This window comes from Erpetoichthys calabaricus, chromosome 4 (genome assembly GCF_900747795.2).
Source record: "Erpetoichthys calabaricus chromosome 4, fErpCal1.3, whole genome shotgun sequence".
Lineage (NCBI taxonomy): Eukaryota > Metazoa > Chordata > Cladistia > Polypteriformes > Polypteridae > Erpetoichthys > Erpetoichthys calabaricus.
The window spans coordinates 167260639-167274135 of NC_041397.2; the positions used below are offsets into that span (position 1 = coordinate 167260639).

At 37.9% G+C, this 13497-nt stretch overlaps 1 pseudogene; it reads left to right on the forward strand.

Moving 5' to 3' along the window:
* LOC114651162 (uncharacterized) overlaps nt 1–13063 on the forward strand; it is a 43007-nt pseudogene extending 29944 nt beyond the window's left edge.
* The last annotated feature ends 434 nt before the right edge of the window (nt 13064–13497 follow it).

Consider the following 13497-nt stretch of genomic DNA (forward strand, 5'->3'; position numbering starts at 1 on the left):
AGTTACCAAAAATTAATAAAGAATGCTAATCACAACACAATAGAAGTTTTCTAAATTAAAAACAAAAGGCAAATAAATAAGAAAGGCAAAACAAATTTATAAAACAACAGAGAAAAGCTATGTAATTCCTCATTAAAGAGCTAAGGCAATCAGGTGGAATATGCAGAACATTCAAGTAAGCACTTGAAAGTCCTAAACAGCTAATGCAAGCTATTGAGTGGAGGATAATAAAAAATTAATTTATATTTCTATTTTCCAACATGTGGACGCTACAGTCCTAAAACCACACATCAAAGATAATGTCAATGTTATGATTTGCTGGGGTTCTGTTCCATGCTTAATTTATTTACTATTTTTTGTTTATGTAAATTATTTCACTTACTTTTGTTGCGAAAAATATATTGACACACATGTGTGCATGGGAGGCAGCTAAATGGACCAAAAGAAGGTTTTGGCCAGGGGGTGGCAGGGAGCACTAAACCTTCCCCTTTCATCTCTGTGGACTGGACATGGGAAATTCTGCCTGATTATGACCCAAGGACATTACTTCCGGTTCTGGGCCCAGAAGATGTCACTACCATTTCCAGCCATAATGATAGCACTTACACCTGCCTCCCTTAAATACAACATAACTTCCTCTTTAACTTTAGTTCTGTTTTGGACTCAACTCTGTACACTTCTGTGCAACTTATTTTGCCTTTTTGCATCCAGGCATCAAGTATATGTGTGGCTGACCCAAACCTTTCTTTGTGTCAAGACTGGTCTTTTTCTCTCTATATACTGTATATGTTGATTATGTTTAGTTATGTAATTGTTTTTGTGCATTAAGTTTACTATCAAACTTTTAGCAGACCTTGTGATGTTGTTCGGTTCCCCTGTTTGACTCTGTTTTTTGAGGAATTGTAAGCCTTATTCGTGCTTTGACCTTTTCATTTTAATCCCTCAGGTTTATTTAGGTATTTTGGTTTTAGTATTCACATTTGGTTCTCCATTTTAATATTGCTCACATTGGAATTTTTTTTTACATTTTTGATTCACAAATCATGATTCTTTTATTTGTGTTTTTTTAAAACTTTATTATTATAAGAATTATAGTTTTATTCTTTGGGCCAGGGATTTTCAATGGTTCACCTCTCTCTAATTTTTTAGATCCAGCTTTGCTCATGTAGGAAATCAGTTTTTTTATTTTTTGTAAACATTCATCAGAATAGATACAAAAAAAAATCTGGAGTGTAATACTTTCAGTTTTTTTGTGAATTATTTGCATAGTCTGAATTTAAAGATTTTACTGAATGCATGTGAAATGCAAGGCCTACTTAATTTTTTTTAATTCATAGCATGTATACACTTCTTTCTACATGTCATTTCAAGATCTAAGGAATGAACTTATTATTAAGTCAATGTGCTTGAAGACTTTTCATTTGGCAATCAATTCAAGAAGGGCATATGTCTATATTTTGGTCAGAGCTAGACACAGAACTAATTTCCTATTTGTATTGGAAGTAGATGTCAACTATACATGTGAACAAGATTTACTGTAAGACACCTGAGGTAGGAGGCACACACCAAAGATACACTGAACATACATGCAGCAATGTAATAGAAACACATGTAACTTACACATCTGGGCAGGAATTCTAAAAGGCAATGAGCTCTGCTTTGTATTCAGATGAAGCATTTACAATGATAAAGGTGTAGCTTTTTCACTATTTAGGCAAAGTAATACCTAGAATGTTCAAAGAAACCTGTAGTAAAATATACCATAAGCAGAAAAGAGCAGTATGGATCAGTGAACAATTATGCGCTTCTATGATGAAAAAAAACTACAATTTATTTTCAAAACCCAAGGATGTTTAGAGGAGTGGGGTGCCTCAAGGTATTAGAAGCCTTCACTATGTGTACTAAAACACCCCCCCTCCCCACACAAACACGCACACTATAGAGATATGTAGAGTATATCTCCATGACTGAAAACTTATATGTCCTTGCTGGAGCATGGCTACCTTATTGCCATAAAATGCATATGTTCCTTCCCTCTCAGAACATTATATGTCTCCAAGCATTAAAATATTAGTTTCATGGTTGATTATGGAAAATTATGCTGTATGTTTGTTATACAAATGATTTAGAATTATGCAGTGGCTGTGTTTTGACATCCCTCAGAAGCTATTTATACCCATCTGGTAATCTGCAAAACAAACCTAGCTGGGGTTCTGAAGGTGGGGAGAGACAAATGGAGATGGAGCCACAGTTAAGCTGTCACTCATCCTTTAGGGTTTTTCAGTGCAAATGATCTTTATTTTTTATAGTTCCTTCTAATAAGGTTAAAATTAGATGAGACATCTGACAGTGCTGCTACTGAAAAGCTACATATAGGCATTTTTCTTGTGGCCCATGATTAATGTTATTACATATAAAGATCTTTAGGGCATGTTATTTAATATATTCACACACAAAATAAAAGTATGGACAACTTTGTTAATGTTCATTTATTAAATCCATGTTACAATTAGTTTATGAGCGAGATAGGTAGAATTTCTTGTTATGTAGTTGATTCATAATTTAGCCATGTTTATGTTTACTGTAAGGGCAGCACGGTGGCGCAGTAGTAGTGCTGCTGCCTTGCAGTTAGGAGACTCGGGTTCGCTTCCCGGGTCCTCCCTGCATGGAGTTTGCATGTTCTCCCCGTGTCTGCGTGGATTTTCTCCGGGTGCTCCGGTTTCCTCCCACAGTCCAAAGACATGCGGGTTAGGTGGATTGGTGATTCTAAATTGGCCCTAGTGTGTGCTTGGTGTTTGTGTATGTCCTGCGGTGGGTTGGCACCCTGCCCGGGATTGGTTCCTGCCTTGTGCCCTGGGATTGGCTCCGGTGGACCCCTGTGACCCTGTGTTCGGATTCAGCGGGTTGGAAAATGGATGGATGGATGTTTGCTGTAGTTTTTGCTGTATGTATTCTTCTCTTACGCAATATATCTGTTTCAAAGTTGGTGTGATATATGATATGTAAAATAATAATATAAAATTATATGTATAGCAAAATTTTATAATTGAAAATTTGTTTGTGAATGTATAATAATATTGTTTTAAATCCAAATAAATTAATATGTGCCAACAGACAATACTCACAATATTAGCACCGTTTTTTAGAAGAACATTTCTTCCATCATCATGTATGGTGGCCGAGAAGGGCAAAACAAATTTACATTTCACAAAACAAATTTACAACCATGAAGACAAATTTACAAAGGAAATTCAAATTAACATTTCAAGAAACAAATTTACAATAGTGAGAACAATTTATAACTCCCGAAACAAATTTACAAGCGGTAAAACAAATTAACAGTTCAGAAAACAATTTTACAAGTGGTCCGAAACAAATTTATAAGCGGCAAATCAAACGGAAAGGGTAGGTACAATACACAGGAAGTGCTTGTTGCTGACCTTTTGTGTCATTCAAACTGTTTTGCGAGGGCACATTGAACGGAGTTTTGTGACGGTACATCAAGCGACAATGTTTTGTCCATTTTGTGGAAATAATTTTAGCCAGTTAGCCCACTTTTGTTATTCTTGTTGGAAATGTTTAGACTTTATAAAAGAGGCTCCCCGCACGGAAGAACCAGATGCACAGCTGATGTCTAAACCACCTGAAATGTTAATCAAAGTACCGGTAAGTGGACTCTTAATCTATCTACCTATCTAGAGCCAGCTATCCTAAGCTTTTTTTATTATTATTATTATTATTATTATTATTGCTCAGTTGACGTAGTACAAGTCATTCAGAATTCCATTCAATAAACAACTTCTGTGCAAGTTAGGATATACAGTATATATGTGTGTCATACTTAATGCAGTCATTTAATTTTTTAATTACTACAGCAACATACATTGGGGCTGTTAACTTTCGTAACATTGTAACCTAATAAAATAAAACATGATTTGGTCTCGTATTATTTTCAACATTCAGCAATTGCCAGCACCTTTCAAATTACCAGATGTAGCTGCGTCTTTTAGGTTCCAAAGGTTGAGCAGCAGTTGGCAAGGTAGGATCCACCATGAATCAAACACGTACGAAAATAAATTTCTCAGTCCAATAAAGTTTGTTTGAAAAAAGTTTAGTGAAAATTTGAAAAAGAAAAAAATCACAACATTTTAGAAAAAAGTTATTACACACGCAGAATAAAAGCCAAAAACGAAAAAAAAGCTGTCATCTCGGTTTAATTACAGTCTTAGCTTTCTCTGGTTAAAAATCATTTACTTTCTATACTTAGAGGTTGTTACTTTTCTATGGCAAACTTACCATAGACTTCACTTTAGTATGTTAGTACCGGTTGAACCTGTTTGCCCTCCATGCCTTAACAACTGCAAGGCAGATCATAAACTGAACTAGTCTGTAGTCAGAATAACTAGAAATAGTTAGAATATTCCATTTACATTTTAGCTTGTAGGGCTTATAATAGTGCCTCCCATTGACTATGCACTAACACAAACATTTTAACATAACTAACAAAATACTAATATAAACTTAATAAAATCTAACTAACAAATGGGTTTTACAATAGTTAATGGAATTGATTTTCCTAGTGTATATGTATGCAGTTTAGGAGTATTGTGAAGAAAATGTAAAGAGATTCATGATGTACAGTATGTGTTTTTTTTTATTGTTGTTAAAAAACTTATAGAAGTACAAATTTGTATCATCTTTTAACAAGCAGTGTTACCTGTAGTGGTCATAGACTAAAGGTCACATATTATAAATAATTATACTATATAATATTGAACTAAAATACACATCAATACACTTTATACACTAAATGATTACAATTATTCTGTCCACAATGTGTTGATATTCAATTCTATTCATTCCAGAAGAACATAATACAGAAATTTCAAATCGAAAGACTAGAACAAAGACAAGTTCAGGTTAGGTGGCTTAACTGTTTTTGTCATGTATACAAGACAATGGTTGCAGGGACAGTTATTGTTTAATCAGTGGACCCATTTAGTGTTTAACTTCCGGGTGCAACAAACTTATAAATATACTAGCAAAATACCCGTGCTTCGCAGCGGCGAAGTACTGCTTTAAAATTTTTATTAAGAAGAAAGTAAACCTTTTTAAACTGAGGGAAAATATACCAATAATTATTTGTTAAGGATCTCTTTGTATACCACGTTGTCAGTTCGGCCATCCGGTTGTAATATGACCAAGCTGTGCGCTGAGCATACTCTTGAGCATGCAACGTATAGTTGGCCATGTGAAAAGCAATCTTCCCTCAAATCAATGCCAACCTTTGTTGAGTCTGTCCCTGAGACTTGTCATTGCGAAGTAGAGCCTTACTGGAAATTGAAGGTGTTTGAATTGAAATGGGTTTCATCGATAACTTCGCATCAAGCTTTTGAGAGTTTAAAACACTCATAAACATCAAAGTGTCCACTAATCAAATCGTCACCTGTGAATCTAAGATGTTTAAGAGGCATTGGCAGTTGTCCAAAGTATTTTGACCATTTCGGTACACTTGAAAACGACAACCGAACAATTCAGCGGCAGCCATCAACTCACATGCATTACCATAGGTGAAGGGCTTAAGCATTTCACTCTTATAGTGCTCCTGTGTAGTGTAATTATCTCCTGTACCGTCATCAGTCCACACCTTGAACCTGTCCCAGTCATTCAATACATAAGACACAATGTTCTTCCGGATATCAAGAGTGAGCCTGATATGGCCGTGCAATATGTAACACAGAGAATGGAAAAGGCAGTCGCCATCTCCGGGCATGAAAACCACTCGGTAAGTGACAGTTCTTTGATCGATGGTGATCACCTCGATAGACATGTTAATGGGGGTACAGTTGGTACGATAAAGAAAATGGGTACCTGAACAATGTAAACTACCGTAGATACTCGCGTATTAGTCGATCTCGCAGATAAGTCGAGTGTATTGTTTAAGCTGAAAATTACGAAATTTGTTATGACCTGCATATAAGTCGAGGGTAAAACTTGACAGCTATCAGAGATAGAGGGCGACAATCAGCTGTTAATGGCGACAAAACTCATTGTCATGTCACAGGCATTCCCCTCTGTGTTTGGAGAAATGCTAGACTCGTTGACTCTGCAACTAATCCTTGTGTGTGCATGAGTTGCAAAATGTAAACAAAGGCAAGATGGCGTTGATATGTCACAAGGGAGCAAAGCGAGTGCAGAAAAGAAAACACTCGGCAGATGATGTTTTGCACATTATTGCTGAGTCGGACTCTGATTTTTCAGAATCGGATTTTATTGACAGTGATCGGGAATCAAGCAAGAGGGTGAAATCCTTGCATGTGCGTGAGTTGCGAAATGTAAACAAAGGCAAGATGGCGTCAATATGTAACAAGGGAGAGAAGCGACCGCAGAAAAGAAAAACACTCGGCAGACGATGTTTTGCACACTGTCGCTGAGTCGGACTCTGATTTTTCAGAATCGGATTTTATTGACAGTGATCAGGAATCGAGCAAGAGAGTGAGAAGCCGGCATCAGCTGATCGGACACCAGCCAATGCTGCCCCCAGCTGATCGGCTGCCAGCTGAACGCATTCGCCGTTGCAGCTACGGCAAGGTTCGCGGTGGGAGGAATACCCAGACATTGATCCGGAACTGGCTACCGGAGTTCACAAGACAGCATGGCTTGCTTGTAGGACACGACAGATCACCCGCTGCTGGACTACTTCAGGCTGCTCTCTCCTGATGCTGCTTTTCAGCTACTGTCAGACGAGACAAACAGGTAGGCAGAGATAGAGGGCGACAATCAGCTGTTAATGGCGACAAAACTCACTGTCACGTCACAGGCATTCCCTCTGTGCTTGGAGAAATGCTAGACTCGTTGACTCGGCAACTAATCCTTGCATGTTCGTGAGTTGCTAAATGTAAACAAATTTAAACAAAGGCAAGATGGCATCAATATGTAACAAGGGAGCGAAGCGTGTGCAGAAAAGAAAACACTCGGCAGACGATGTTTTGCACATTATCGCTGAGTCAGACTCTGATTTTTCAGAATCGGATTTTATTGACAGTGATCAGGATCGAGCAAGAGAGAGGAGAAGCCAGCATTAGCTGATCGGGACACCAGCCGATGCCGCGCCAGCTGATCGCATTCGCGCAGCTGATACAGCTACCGGACTTCACAAGACAGCATGGCTTGCTGTTGGACACAACAGATCACCCGCTGCTGGACTACTTCAGGCTGCTCTCTCCTGGATGCTGCTTTTCAGCTACTGTCAGACGAGACAAACAGGTAGGAGAGAAATTTTTTTGAATCGCGGGCTTGCGCTTGGATCGCATTGATAGAGTGCGTTGCCTTGGTTCTTTTGATTCCAAATCTGGTTGCACGTGGCAGCTAATGGTATGTTTGTTATCCAAATCTGCAAAAGCTAATGCTCAAATTCAAGTATTTCACAGTTTAAAGAATTATTTAATGAAATTAGAAAAATACTAGCTAATTAGCAATAGTATTGCTGGCTTATAATTATTTCAAAGACCATGGGAAACGGCATGATGACCGGTGACTTAACACCGTGAAGCGTTGAGTGTACCAATGTCATTACCCAATTCTATGGACAATTGTGTTGCCCCGCGGATAAGTCGATTCTGTTTTTTTTTTGAATGAATTTTAAGGCCTAAATTTTTGACTTATATGCGAGTATCTACGGTAAGTCTAAAATACCTACACAATAACTATAATCGTAATAAACGAATAATAAAAACAACGGAGAAGCCGTGGATTAAATAAAAGCGCTGCAGTATCAGAAGGGAGACGTGAATACCGTAGGTGAAGCAATGAAGGGAATGAAGGGACCGGAGCGACGGATGGCCTTATATAGGCAGCAGCCAACTACGTGGGAGGTGTGGGGATGGGGGAGCCAACGCCGCCTCATACGGCGACCGAGCCTGCAGGCTATGGACTTATATATGAACGTACAGTAGGATTCAGTTAGCGTTGGGAACCCGCGTATCAAATTTCTTGAAGATGGGCCATAAGTAACAAAGACCGTTGAAAGTTCAATATGGCGGCCGACAGTGGCGTCATACCACCGTAATAAGTACATACATCGGTTTCGGTTAGCGCAGGGAAGCCGCCTAACAAAATTCCATGAAGATGGGGCCATAAATAAGAAAGTTTAACATGGCGGACGTTGTCAATCGTTATGACCGTTACATGTAGAATTTCGAAATGAAACCTGCTTAACTTTTGTAAGTAAGTCTGTAAGGAATGAGCCTGCCAAATGTCAGCCTTCTACCTACACGGGAAGTTGGAAGAATTAGTGATGAGTGAGTCAGTGAGGGCTTTGCCCTTTTATTAGTATAGATAATTTACAGAAAACTCATTCTGTTTTTTTTATTTATCTAGATAAATATAGGATTGATGGTGCCAAATGAAAGTGATTTAAAACCTGTAAGAGAGGAAAACACTTCCATTATTTACAGACCCTCTGGTAGCAATGCCTGATCTGCTGAAACTAGCTGTCCAGAAAATGAGAACATTTAACAAGGACATGGATGAAGGACCATATATACTTTTGTATCCAGATTGTTCAGAGGTGGTCAATATGCCTGGGACAGAAAGGCCATTCGTACTGGCTGAATATAAAAAGGAAAATAGGAAAAGCATATTGCAGGATCTCTTTTTTTATATGCCTAGAAAAAGACTTTAGAAGAGGTTAGTGGATCTGATGATTTAGCACTTTTACATATTTCACAGTGTTGTGACATACTGTACATTATAATGCATAATAATGTGTTGATTTTGTTTCCTTTAACTGCAGTGGATGTTAGCTCAGAATCAGACTCTGATTCTGAAATTCTTGTTACAAGTAGGAGCACAACTGAATTCAATCAGGCTGACACTGTGGTGAGTTAACATGAAACAAATAATTTAGGAAAGCAATATACTGAATGGCCGTATCAATTATCTTAACCAGAGCTGTTCTGTGCACAATGCTTGCCAATATTTTGGTTCAACAGAGACTAGCTACTTAGCAACGTCTGTAGTTGAGTTTGAAAATACGTTCCTGCATTGTACTTGGACAAACAGTAGGATTTACATTTTAAATGGCATTTGGTGTAACACATGTGAATCAATTTAATTATTGTCCAGCTGGTTTATCTGTCAGAAATACTAACAACTTGCCACGTTTCACCAGGCAACATTTCATTGATAAGTATTTATGTAGTAAGAGAAGAATAATATAGGCTGTATAAAATTATTCAGAATTGTATGCTTTTTCCCTCAGGTTTTTGAAGCCTATAACCAAAGTACACCCAAACACAAACTAGAAGATGTAGTGTAAGTACTAATATGCAAATGTAAGTAATCTGTAAGCTGGTAATGTGATCAAATCACATGTTTGGGATATACCCTTGAGTTTATGTTGAGACCAGAGTTTTTACTCTAAATGTATGAAGTTGTAAATGATGTAAGAATATTGTGAAACATAGCAAAATTATCTAGATATTTATATATAACATAATTTTAAATTTCCTTTTTAACTCCATGATACTTTGTTGCACTAAAGTAGTAATTTTAACATGTTTCAGAGATGCATCCAGACATTCATCAACAATTCAAGCTGGACAGGTAGGTATTGAACCAAATGTTACCTCATAATATTTTTTTTCTTTCAGTTTTGTTTTGTGTTGTGTTGGCCGTTTAAGTTCCCCATGTCACTTTATTTTTTCAGATAGTAATATCTGGTACTGAGGATACTCTGGATCTACCTGAATACAATGTGACTAAGTCCACCTACTACAGGTAAGCAAAAAAATTGACAAAATGTGACTATTCCCTTGGTAGATGTTTTTAGATTAGATGAAAAATAAACTGGCAAGTTGTTTCTAAAATATCTAAGAATTCTTAACTTACAAAAAATACTTCAGGGATTTACCATCCATCGTCTTCCGCTTATCCGAGATCGGGTCGCGGGGGCAGCAGCTTGAGCAGAGATGCCCAGACTTCCCTCTCCCCAGCCACTTCTTCTAGCTCTTCCGGGAGAATCCCAAGGTGTTCCCAGGCCAGCCGAGAGACATAGTCCCTCCAGCGTGTCCTGGGTCTTCCCCAGGGCCTCCTCCTGGTTAGACGTGCCCGGAACACCTCACCAGGTAGGCGTCCAGGAGGCATCCTGATCACATGCCCGTGCCACCTCATCTGACTCCTCTTGATGCGGAGGAGCAGCGGCTCTACTCTGTGTCCCTCCTGGATGACTGAGCTTCTCACCCTATCTTTAAGGAAAGCCCAGACACCCTACGGAGAAAATCCATTTCGAGCCGCTTGTATTCACGATCTCATTCTTACGGTCACTACCCATAGGCTCATGACCATATGTGAGGGTAGGAACATAGATCGAACGGTAAATTGAGAGCTTTGCCTTGCGGCTCAGCTCCTTTTTCACCACGACAGACCGATGCAGAACCCGCATCACTGCAGATGCTACACTTCAGGATTTACGTAGGTTGGAAATTACTTAAGAAGAATGCTTTAGTGCAAAATGGGTGGAGTTGTCTTTTAACATAGGATTGGTAATTTCTTTACAGTAAATATACAAACCTTTATGCACCATGTGTTGAAGAAGAGGATGAAGAGCCAGTTCCTGTAATTTGGGGAATTTATCAGGACACAACCATGTAAGCTGGCAGTTATTGACAATAGCAATAGGTTTTCTCTGTGCATTTAATGGTAAAAGATTGAATTACTTCTGTGATAATATGTGAAAGAAGCCCTTTACTGCACATCAGTGTTGTGCAAAAAATAGAAAACTGTGTACTGTCTGGCATTTCACAAATGTAACTCAGTCTAGAGTAATTCTAGAGAGGAGGTAAACATTACACTACCTGATATCATTGCATAATATTGATCATAGAAGAATTAGCCGGTCAAATGTCTGGGATGGAGCAGTCCGAGGTTTCAAAGCGTGCAACTATTCAGAAACCTGTGATATACTGGTCAGATTTACTGATGATGCTGGTGTTTTTGAGGATGAAATTGATACAGGTGGACCAAGACGAGAGTTTCTAACTCTACTAATGAACCATCTTAAAGACAGACCAGTTTTTGATGGACCAACAGGACAACGTTACTTAGTCTACAACGCAAATGGTATGTATACATAGTGTTAAGATGTGTGACTTGTAATTATATATCACATCACTGATATGCTTTGTTACTTGAACTGTTCCGGAGATATTTAGCAACAACATGCTTAGGTTTGTCTTGATTTTAATGCATCATGAAACATATTTGAATGTTTCCAAAAGTAGTTGCTAAATATGTGTGGAACAGTAGAAATAACATGAAAAACAATTTGGAAATATGATTGAATTGTAAATCATCCCAAAATTCTAAATTATGAATGATTTACATTCAAAGCTCTCAGGGAGGATGAGTACTTCTTGGCAGCAAAGATGATTGCGGTGTCAGTTGTGCATGGAGGCCCAGGTCCGCATTTCCTCTCAGAAGATCTTGTACTGTATCTTGCAGGCCAGCCTTCATTCAAAGCAACAGTGAATGATATAACTAAAGAAGAAATAAAGAAAGCTTTGCGAGAGGTAGGAAAAGCATAATGCTATAGTAGGGCATGGTTAATTTATTAGTTTCTGCAATGCTTTGAAAAAATCATTACTTCATTGATAACATTCATTTATTGTTCTGTGATTATACAAGATACAGGGTTAAACTAGATAAGTAACAGAACAGAAATTTATGGGATAACTGTGTATACTGTACATGCCCCTTTTTTTGTGTTTTAGATTGACCGTGCTGCTTCTGTCGAAGCTTTGCAAGAATGTACTTTAAGACATAGCACAATGTTACAGAAAGCTGGTTGTCTGAGATATGTGGCTACTCTTGAAGAAAAGAGAACAATTGTGTCAGACTACCTCCGTTGGTATATTGATTAATAAAGTATCTATCTATCTATATTATCGACCATAACTCATGTGTAATTGACAGGTACCATCATATCCTATCTTACAATTTTTGTAAGTTACATTGCCATGTTCAAAGCAAACATGATGTCAGTCTGCAATTCAGTTTGTATCAAGCATCTTACAACTACTGCATTATTAGTGAAGGACAGTTCCAATAATTTCAACATATACTATTTCAAAAAGGGTTTCTGGTGATGAGTCAGGGTCAAAAATGTTTTAGTCGATAGTGATTTTAGGGAAACGTCCTGGTCCTTTTGCAGTTTCCTGTCTCATTTCAACACAGTAGCACATGGGGGCAGGCATGCTGTTCAAGCCTTCAAACTATCTAAAATAAGTGATCTAAACCAGAAACTCAGAAAGGCTTTAAAAACATACCCCACTGACTCATGTTTAAAGGGAAAATGCAAAAGCAACACTAAGTTTCTCTATTATGACCCGATACATTAAAACATATTTTTGACTCTGTCAGCAGCAGAAAATCTGAATGAAAAGATGCTGAAAATTACTGGACTAATCATGTTTTTAATATTCTGTCCATACACATATACTGTGATTAGCACTATAAAGCAGTGTAACAATGTATTTTATACTTTTTAGATTTAAAAAATGGTCTTTCAGCTTTTTAGTTTTTTGACTGCACTGCAGCAGCATCCTACTTTGATGATCCCTGTCCTGTGCCACTCGGAAAAGAAGGACACTGCTCTTGAACTTGAGGGACTTTTCAAACCTGACCTCAGTCCATCAGGGAGCAACAGGAGACTCAGAGAAGGACAAACATTAGGCTACTGGGCTGACTATCTCCTTGATTGTGAAGGTTTGCAAAATAGATTGCATAAGTATTTATTTATTTTACAAGTAGTTAAAAATAATACTTAACAATATGCCAAGATATGCATGAACATTTCTGTTTCCTTACAGAAGGTCAGGCTGCTGTTCGCGTGGAAGATGTTTTCATATTTGCAACTGGGCTAACCACTTCCCCCGTCTGGATTGGAACCGCGGCCGAGGATTGAGTTCCTGGATGATTCACCATTCCCAATGGCAAACACATGTTCAAACACAATGAAGTCACTACTGCTGGATGCACACAATGTGTTTAAATCAAATATGGATTTTGGAATTCAGAATTTTGGCTGTTTTTAAATCAGGTGTGATTGGGTTCATTAGACATGGATAGGTGTGTGCCTTAAATCACTGCAGCTAGAGAACTCGTATCCATCTGCACTGGTGGACACACTTTTGCACTATTATTATTTAATTTTGTAATATAACTCTGCTGTATTTGTATATTTGAGATTCTGAAGAAACCATGTTTGATTACTGTTTATTTAAGCTACAACTGAAGATGTTTTAATGTGTTCTTGTTAATATTATGTTACATTTGGACAGTTTCATCAAATCCTGAGATCTGAAAGAGAGATTTCCTGGTAATAACGCCAAATCAAGAGTACTTGAAATTAAACATTTACTTTTGACTAGCCAACCCGCGGCGTAGCATACACCACATAATCAGGCTGCTTTTTAAATGATTTTTAAGCACAGGGAA